This window comes from Mastomys coucha, unplaced genomic scaffold (assembly GCF_008632895.1).
Source record: "Mastomys coucha isolate ucsf_1 unplaced genomic scaffold, UCSF_Mcou_1 pScaffold12, whole genome shotgun sequence".
Classification (NCBI taxonomy): Eukaryota; Metazoa; Chordata; class Mammalia; order Rodentia; family Muridae; genus Mastomys; species Mastomys coucha.
Window position 1 is genome coordinate 90,358,396 of NW_022196894.1, and position 8,785 is coordinate 90,367,180.

Below are 8,785 nucleotides of genomic sequence, written 5' to 3' on the forward strand. Positions count from 1 at the left end.
CAAATTCCCAGAGGATTCCCGTTTTCAATCCACATGGATACCTTTGTTTTAGTGACAGGTCCACAGGAACTCTTCCAGAGGTAGGAAAACAAAAATTCACATTTATGCCAGTAGGATCTTTCTTCCCAATAGTTCAAGGCCTTCTGCATGGGGTGGGTGTGGGTGTAAGGCAGGACAGTTCTGAGGTTTGGAGAGAGAGCCCAGGGTTCTCTTTCATCATCTTCTTCTGCCCAGGGAAAGCTCTACCTTCACCCTTGTCCCAGAAGTCCCCTGTTTCTTCTCATGGACCTGGTTTTCCATGTGAGGAGGAGGCGGAGCTGTTCTCTTAATCTCCACTTGCCAGAGCCAGACCCACTCTTACAAAGATGCTTCTAGTCCTGAACCTGGCTCCACATGTGTTTTTGAGGGGGGCACTACCCCTACTCACTGGCACAGACTAGGGTATGAACATAATCAGCAGTGTGCCCTGTGGTGGCTGGGGCCTTCTTTGGGGACTCTTCTCTCCCTCTGCATTTGCTTCCTTAGGTCTGGGGAGGCTTTCAGATAAGCAGGTCTCTGTTTCTCTGTCATTTCATTGGAGTCCTGCATTGCTCTGTGTGAAAGCACTCATCGCTCCATCCGCCACACAAACACCTCCTACAGCTTCTCTGTGAGCCGCCCCTGTCCAGTTCTTGCAGACTCAGGGGGCATCATGGAGGTGTGGCGAATTCAACTTCCTAGACTCACTACAAAAGACTCTCACGTTGTTTCCCAAGCCCCTGCCCTGTTGTAGGGACCTGAGAGCTTGTTGAAGGTCCTGGTAAGAACATCTTCAGGGGTGTCCAACCTTCTGACGGAACGTGATGCTGACAGTCACGCACCGGTGGGGCTGCAATGCATAGCTATTCCCTCGGTCTGGTTTCCAGCCTCTGTGGGGGGAACACAGCACCATCCGATACCGGCCTGGGCATCTGCCTCCTGAGTAACTGTCATCCAATCCTAGCTAGGTTACCACCACACCTCGCTTTCCTCTTGGAGCAGACTCCATGCCTTTCCCTGTACTGCATTTCAAAAATATTTGCAGGCTACTCTGTGCGTGAGGCGAGACTTTCCCAATTTCTCTAAATTCCAGTTTTCCAAGACATTTTTATAAACATGAATGGAAACCATGGTAATTCTGGGGACGAGGACTCACCTGGGTTGGAGTCAGGCTATGAAATGGATAGGTTTAGAAACTGCTGGTCCTCTCATCGTAGGGTGTCAGTGTGTCTGTCTGTATGTGGAAATAAGCTGACTCATTGCCGTGATACTGGATGACTATGAGCATGCAGTAAATGAGGGGCGTGAATCTCTGGACACCTAGCACATCAGCCTGCTTGAAACAGGAATCTTGATATGCTTTGCTCTGTGGTGTCAAGCTGATCCCAGACTGGGCCAGGGTTGGGGAACCCTGAAACAGGTCAACCCTTCTCCTCCCCCTTTCCCAAGGATGAGGGTGGGAGGGAGGTACAGCTGACAGAGAAAGCATGTGACATCGAGAAAACTTCCTTCTAGCTCAGCCAGCGCATTGGCCTTGGCCAGCCGGTTGTGTTTCTCCTTGTCTAGCAGGCAGCTGATCCCGCTGGGATTTTGGCCAGAGCCCTTCTCCTTGTGTTAGTTAAGTCAGGACAAAGCTTCCGGATGATTCTAGATCACCTGAAGTGTCCCGAAACTCTTGAGTCAAGCTGTCAGCACCTACAGGGCGGTGCTGTCTTGGCTGATGAGGAAATTTGAAGTTTTCTATATTAATCACCATGACCCGAAATCCTAGAATGTATAAGGATTTAGTGACAGCAAGATGTCAGGTGACATTTGACTGTGGAAGTCAGAAGTGCTTTCCTTTAGGATGGAACTCTAACAGCACTCTGTGGTTTTATTTCTCCCTCTCTTTAAGCACCACTATTTCTGTAATAACTATGACTGTACTTTTCTGCTTCGGAAGCTTACCATCGCCTTCTGGTACATTCTACATGACATGACCTCACATACACCTGTGTAGCTTTTATCCACTCTCATCAGCAGATCCGCAGCCTGGTTTGCCCTGAGAGCTTGTGAAGCCTGGTATTTTGGTTTAGTCAAAGGTTTAGATTTTATTTTAAAATCTCTGAGCATCAGGAGGTCGATAGAGCCTGGTTCTGAAACATGAAGTTACAGGCAGGCTCACCTAACAGACACTGAAATAGAACCTCATCTCACTCCACCTCTGTCTGAGCTTGCATTCTCACCATGCCTCGTCCCTCCACCTCTCTTCTGTATCATTGCTGTGTTGGCACTTAGAGCTGTTCTTTTCTGAAACTTATTATTCTTGTCAAAGTTCTTCCATTAAGTAAGACAACTTCGGGATAAACTAATTACCCAATTGACTTGACATAGCTCTTATTCTAGTCATTAAAATGAAGCAAAGCTTGTCAAGGACCACAGTACTCATCAACCCCATTAAGAACTTCAATCCTTGGAGTAGATAAGTCTCACCTCCTGGGTTGCTGTGCCATGGTGCCTAAATTATTTTGTGACTCTCCTTAGGAGTTGCTGTGAGCAGCTTCTGTCATTAGTACATGGTCTCAAAATGCCACCACCTGGTTGGGATAGAGAGCTGGCAAGCATGTCTCCAGCAAGTGGAATTTATAAAGAAGGGACAAGAGTGCTTGCTGGGTTTTCCTAGTGAGGGAAACTGTGAGCATCCATGAGGGGTGTTACCAGTACAAAGGTGCAGAAGGATTTCTCAAATGGACCTGCTTGCTCTCTGGAGGAAGAAACTCCCAGACAAAATCTCCTCCCAGGCACATTAGCACTCTTCTGTAAGCTGGTCGTATGGAAAGCCACCATTCTGAAAGACCACATTTTTTGTTATTTTTTTCCCTAGATAGCTCTCTGAGATTCAGGCTTGCAAGCCAAGTGATAGGAACATTTTTAGATAGATTCTTCGAATGTCACAGATCTTGTAGGTGGTCATCGCTTCCAACGTGGTTAGCCACAGCTTCTGCTGTCTTTTCCTGTTAAAATGAAAACATTCCCAGACCCACACAGGCCCCACGCCTGCCTCATGTTATCTCCCTTTAAGAGCCCTTAAGAGATTTCTGATTAACTAAGGAAGAAAAGTTGCTCTAGAACTGCCAGCTCCCAGCAGCAAAGGACTTCATACACTGACCACTAAATTCAACCTGAGTATCATGAAGCCCCGGATCGTCCCCCCTTTGTTAATAAGTAGCTCCAGGACTTTTGTCTCCACAGCACATACACACGTCACAGTGGGAAATGAGTCTGAAGAACTTATGAATGGGCAAGGGAATTCTGAACAAACCGAGGAAGCTGGATTGGAAGGTGCTCAGGGTTTGAAGGCACGGGGCTCGCTCTGCCCAGCACATGGGCTTCCCTGCTGCTCAGCTTCCCTGCTGTCTCTGCCCTCCAATTTCAGTGAGCGATAATGAACACATCTGGAATTGAACAAGCCAATTCCAACAAGCTGTCTGGAATCTCCCTGCTGGTCTCAAGTTGAGATGTATTTTAATGGCACAACGTGAGGACTCAGGTGTGTTTGGGACGGTGTAAGCTTGGAAGACAGAGAGACCATACCCCTTGGTAACTTTTGGTAGGCTAAAGAAGATTGTTGCCTAGGGAGAGCATTTTGCTCTGGCCTTCCTAGACTTTCTGGATTTATTTATTGTTTTCCTGTTTCTCATGTACCTGTGGAGTAGTCACATGTGCATGTGTGTGGGTTGCCCCCATTTCCCATGTACCTGTGGTATAGTCACATGTGCATGTGTGTATCATGTGCCCTTGCCCATGTTGGCATGTGTGGAGGCTGGGGGTGGTCATTAGTTGTCTTCCTCTCCCTTCACCTGATGTTTTGAGGAGCATATGTGCTCCCTGAACCTGGGTCTCATTGATTCTGCCGCCCAGCTAGCCCAGGGATCCTCCCATCTCTGCCCCTGAGCTAGCCCAGGGATCCTCCCATCTCTGCCCCTGAGCTAGCCCAGGGATCCTCCCATCTCTGCCCCTGAACTGGGCACTTGAACTGAGGTAAACGTGCTTGCCCAGAACTTTGCTGACCCGTCCATCTCCCTGGCCATAGAATTTACTGTTTTACACTGAAATCCTGTGTGTGAGGATACCCACCACCAAGTTCTGGTGACATCTGTGTGCTTTAGTGACCTAAAGGGGTTAAAACCTAAGGGCATTTTCAGTCAGACCCTAATTCCTGAGGCCCTTGTGAATCAAGTGCTACACATGAAATTTATCTTCTAACCACGAGAGGGCACCAATGCCCTCCTGAAGATGTCTGTAACTAGGTCTCTGAGGGCAAGCTGTGAATCCACCTAGAAAACTTCATTGCTTCCAGAGATGACGTGAAGGAAGGATGGGAGAGTTCTCCTGTGTTGACATCAAAACAGTGTTTGGAGCTGTGGAGTTCACGCAGAGGAGCTGTCCTCTGGGCTGGGGACAAAGAAAACTTTGCCTGCTTCCCCTGGGGCCTGTGGCCATCACACAGCCTCCTGGAGCAGCTCCATGAAGGAAGTTTCTAGAACCAGGTTGAGCACCTGCTGTGCCACAGGTTGTCCCCCTTTCCGTCTTACTCGAGACTCACCTGCCAAGCCGTCTTGGGCAGAGGTGAGCATTCCCGATGGGAAGTTCAGTTGCAGGGTCTTTCTGGTTCTACTGGCTCTACTGTAGCAGATTACTGCAGACCAGAAAGCCTCTGGCTTCTCATCTTATTGTCTTGCTGGTCCATGATGGTGTCTCACTGGCACTGAAGCTGCCAGGGACAGTCCACAGTCTTTCTTCTCCAGCTGCTCTGAGCCATCTCTTCTCCAGGACTCACGACCTCCTCCATCAGCGTTAGAGCTAATTTCATCTCTGACCACCCTTCCTTGGTCAAAACTTTCCAGCCAGCCGCTAGGGGACGGCCTTCCTGTGGAGCCCCCATGATTAGATTGGAGCATCTTAATTATCCAGGATAACACCTCCATCTCAAAATCTCTAGCTTGGGTGTCATTCACACCGCCCTCTCTGCCTTGTAAGGTGATGTGTGCATTGGGGGTTGGCATCTTTCAAGGGTCATTTCCTCAGTCTATTGTGTTAGTAAATAGTCCTCAAGCCTCTTTTCCCACACTCTTGTCACTGTCACTCAGTGGTGCAGAGAGCTGTGGTCAAGGGAAGACCTGTTTGGAAAGCCAGTTGGGGAGTTTTCCCTGAGCTTCTCGGAATCGAGGATGGTAACTGATGCTTTCTCAGATATAAAATGGAAAGGGCCATCTGAAAGGCCCGTGTTAAGAAATGACTTGGTTTAGTACGCAGCACTCCTCATGCTTCTATCGAAAACTCGTTATGGCCAAAAGGAACACTGGCTTTACCTGCCGTCAAAAACACCAGATCCAAACTCCTTGGCTGGGCACATGGGGCTCTGGTGGCCTGGAACGGAGCAGACTCCTCAGATCTCCCTAGGAGACCTTGTCCCTGCCTGCCCAGCTGGAAACAGAGAGGGGACAAAGGTCACAGCTCACAGCTTTGTAGGTCTCCCTTGTTTTTGTGTGTGATGTGAGATGCCAGCTCCACGGGGTCAGCTCCCTCGTGATAATGTGGGGCTCTGTTCATCAGCCGGACTCCTTGCACTCCAGGTGTGGGGTGGGTTTGCAGAGTCAACTTCATTGCCTTCCTCCTGGCTTGTGAAAGTTTCCCAGTGAGGGCAGAGGAGATACAGCGCATGGGAGCCAAAGAGAGCCAAAGGTGCCCCCGGGGCTGCTTCAGCTGAGAGCCTCCATGGAGCTCCATCTTCCTTTCCAACCACACTGTCCTTTGGCCTTCTTATCTGTTTCTGATATTTATTCTCTTATTGTTGGTGTGGTTCTTTCAAGTCACCTTCAACTCTTGTACGACAGGGATCTGGAAAGTTCCATTTTTCTCTGGAAGGGCTCTGATGAATGTGGAGTAAAGAGGGTGGGAGCTTTGCTCCTTGTCCGGCATGATATGAACTGGATACACAAGCTAGGCCCTTTGATTAAAATCCTGCTGCTGTGTGGCCCCGGGCAGGTTCCTCTACCTGTTGGTGTCTTAACGTTCTTCCCTGTAAATGACAATAATACAAGTACATCTGTTTGCCAAGACTCTTGTTAGGGTCAATGGCAGTGATTTAAGTGACGTGTTTCAAACAGTGAGTGGAACAGAATAAATGCTGTGCGTCCCTAAGTTATGCTTCTGGTCCTGGTCACTGCCATCACTGTCACCAGCAACACTCACAGTGTGACTGTGTTTTATTTTTGGGGGCGGCGTGTGGGCCTCGTAGGGCCTCAAGCCTATTGTTTTGAAAAGATGCATCTAGCTCTGTATCCTTGGGAGGCGGAGGAGGTGGAGGCTCTAGCCCAAGGCAACCTGTGTGGCTGGTGCAGATTCTTTTGAGCCCCAGTTTCCTCAGAGTGACACCCTCCAGGGCCACCTGTTTCCCACCTACTGCCAACAGCGTCGGGAACCCGGGAGTTTTTCCTACTCAACATAGACAGAGATTTATGCTGGTTTTAATTCAGGGAACCCTGTAGAGGATCAAAGAGGGACAGAGGCCTTTATTGAGAGAGACTCTGGGCTTTGAGAGTGGGAGGGGCTCGTTTGTAGCCTGCTAGTGCAGCATCTTTTGATTAGGTATCTGTTGTGTTCTGAGATGGACTGTGCTGGAATGTTGGCCACCTGATACCTTGCTTCATATCTCTGTGGTCCAGCTTAGCAGAAGACTGGCCCAGAGCTGGGTAGGGATGCATGGAGAACTGACTTTGGATTAGCCTTTGTGCAGACTTGGGATGTGTTCCAGGCTCCGTCCTGCCTCTGTTCTGTGTCCTGCATAGGTCTCATGAGTCTGTCTGCTCACTCTCCCTGGGAGCTGATGGGTCCTTGCCATAGGTCTGGGGCCACCTCCTCAGCCTTCATTGTCAGCCATGGAGCCTGATGCGTCCTCCCGTGTAGATGTTCTGTGGGGGAGTGTGGAGGGCTGCTCCTGGGTGACCCAGCAGGGCTTTGGTAAAGCCTTCTCCTCCTCTAAAAATGGGAATCTAGGCAGCTGTCCCAATGTGCCTAGAATGCAGCGTGTGAGAGACTAGCTATAAACTCAGAGTGGTCCTGGGCAAACCAGAGGAGCTGACCCCGTTAGGGATGACAAGTCCTTTAAGAGCATGGTCTCTTGTCTTCCCTTGGGCTCATCAGCCCTGCCGTGGTTAAGGTGTGCAGAACTCTGCACGTGTCCTCACAGGACCCTTTATCCAGTGATAGGTCAGTTTAGGTGGTTCTCAGACTTGATGATAGCCCAGAGTTCCACCTCTTTTCTAACTGACTGGCTGGAGGTCTGTTTGTTTTGCTGTTAAGGACATTTGAATTTTCCCTGAGAGTAGGTATAAAAATGGGTGACTTGTTGAGAGAGAGAGAGAGAGAGAGAGAGAGAGAGAGAGAGAGAGAGAGAGAAGAGAGAGAGGAATCCATTTCCCTGAGGAGGCCGTGGGCTGGCATGAAAATCACACTAATTGAGGCTTGTTAAAAAGTACCCTAAATTCCATAATTGTCTGCTCCGATGGGCTCAGGTTCGGGAGAGTAAACGATGCTGCTGCTGATAATGACAGTAATAGCTCCCTTTATTGGGTGCCCAGGGTGTTTAAGTATATCAGTATTTTAATCCCTGTTCTCTACCCCTCCCCGCTGTGTGTGTGTGTGTGTGTGTGTGTGTGTGTGTGTGTAGCACGTATGTAGGTGAGCACATGTGAACACATGTACATGGCTGCTGTATTTCAGGTGCTGCCCACATTTTTCTTTCTTCAGACAGGATTTGTCATTGCCTGGAACTTTCTAGCTGGGCTGTCTGGCCTGCCAGGGAGTCTGAGAGACCAGACCCCCTTGTCTCCACTCTGCAGCACTGGGATTACAAGATTGCCACTGTGCCTGCCTTTTAAGATACGTGGAAGACAGGGGATCAAACTTTAGTTTCTGCACTTGCAAAGCATGTGCTTTGCATAGTGACCTGTGAGCTCAGACCATATCCTTGTCTTTAAAAAATGGGAAAATGGTGCCCAAGGAGAGGAACAGACTGACTATGGGATTATTCAAAGAGAGCTGCAGCCTTTCACTTCTCCCCACTCCTGCTTCTTGCATCATCTCAGAGACACTTAGTGTTGCTTAGAAATGGAGATGTCAGGCTGTGGAGATAGATGGCTCAGTGGGTAAAGTGCCTGCTGGGCAAGCATAAGGACCTAAGTTCGGATCCCCAACATCCATGTAAAAAGCTAGGTGCAGTAGCACATATCTGAACTGTCAGCACGGTGGGGTGGAGACAGGCGGATCTTAAGGTCTCAATTTCTGAGAGACCCCGTATCAAGAAAGTAAGGTGAGAGAGCCATTGAGGAAGACATGCACCCACAACTTCTGACTGCCACACATGCTTATAACTGCATGGGCACGCATGCACGCACGCGCACGCACACATACACACACAAACACACACACACACACACACACAGAGAGAGAGAGAGAGAGAGAGAGAGAGAGAGAGAGAGAGAGAGAGAGAGAGAGAGAGAGAGAAATAAATTAGGCTCTTGAAGAGGATTGTGATTTTTTCCCACCTCCTCAATTACTGAAAATCAAGATGCCTCAGATTACAATACTGCAGCATAGGCCATCAGCATCACACTAGGAGGCTGCAACTGTGGTGGCTTGGGGAAGGTGCTTGGGCTCTCTCTTGGGCCTTTTATTTTCCTCTTCCACCTCCTACTTGCTTTCCTCATGGTAGATGTGACTTAGC

At 49.1% G+C, this 8,785-nt stretch overlaps 1 protein-coding gene across 4 annotated transcripts in view; it reads left to right on the plus strand.

The window, feature by feature from the left end:
* The window catches only part of Clic6 (chloride intracellular channel 6), a 41,939-nt gene that overhangs the window by 16,247 nt on the left and 16,907 nt on the right, over positions 1-8,785 (plus strand). The window contains exon 1 of one of the 4 annotated variants that reach the window (XM_031364445.1): positions 3,375-3,547. The exons of the other annotated variants lie outside the window; for them this stretch is intronic. The gene's annotated coding sequence lies outside the window, so the exon portion shown is untranslated. Of the gene's footprint in view, positions 1-3,374; positions 3,548-8,785 lie in introns of those variants that run through there. 4 annotated transcript variants of the gene reach the window in all.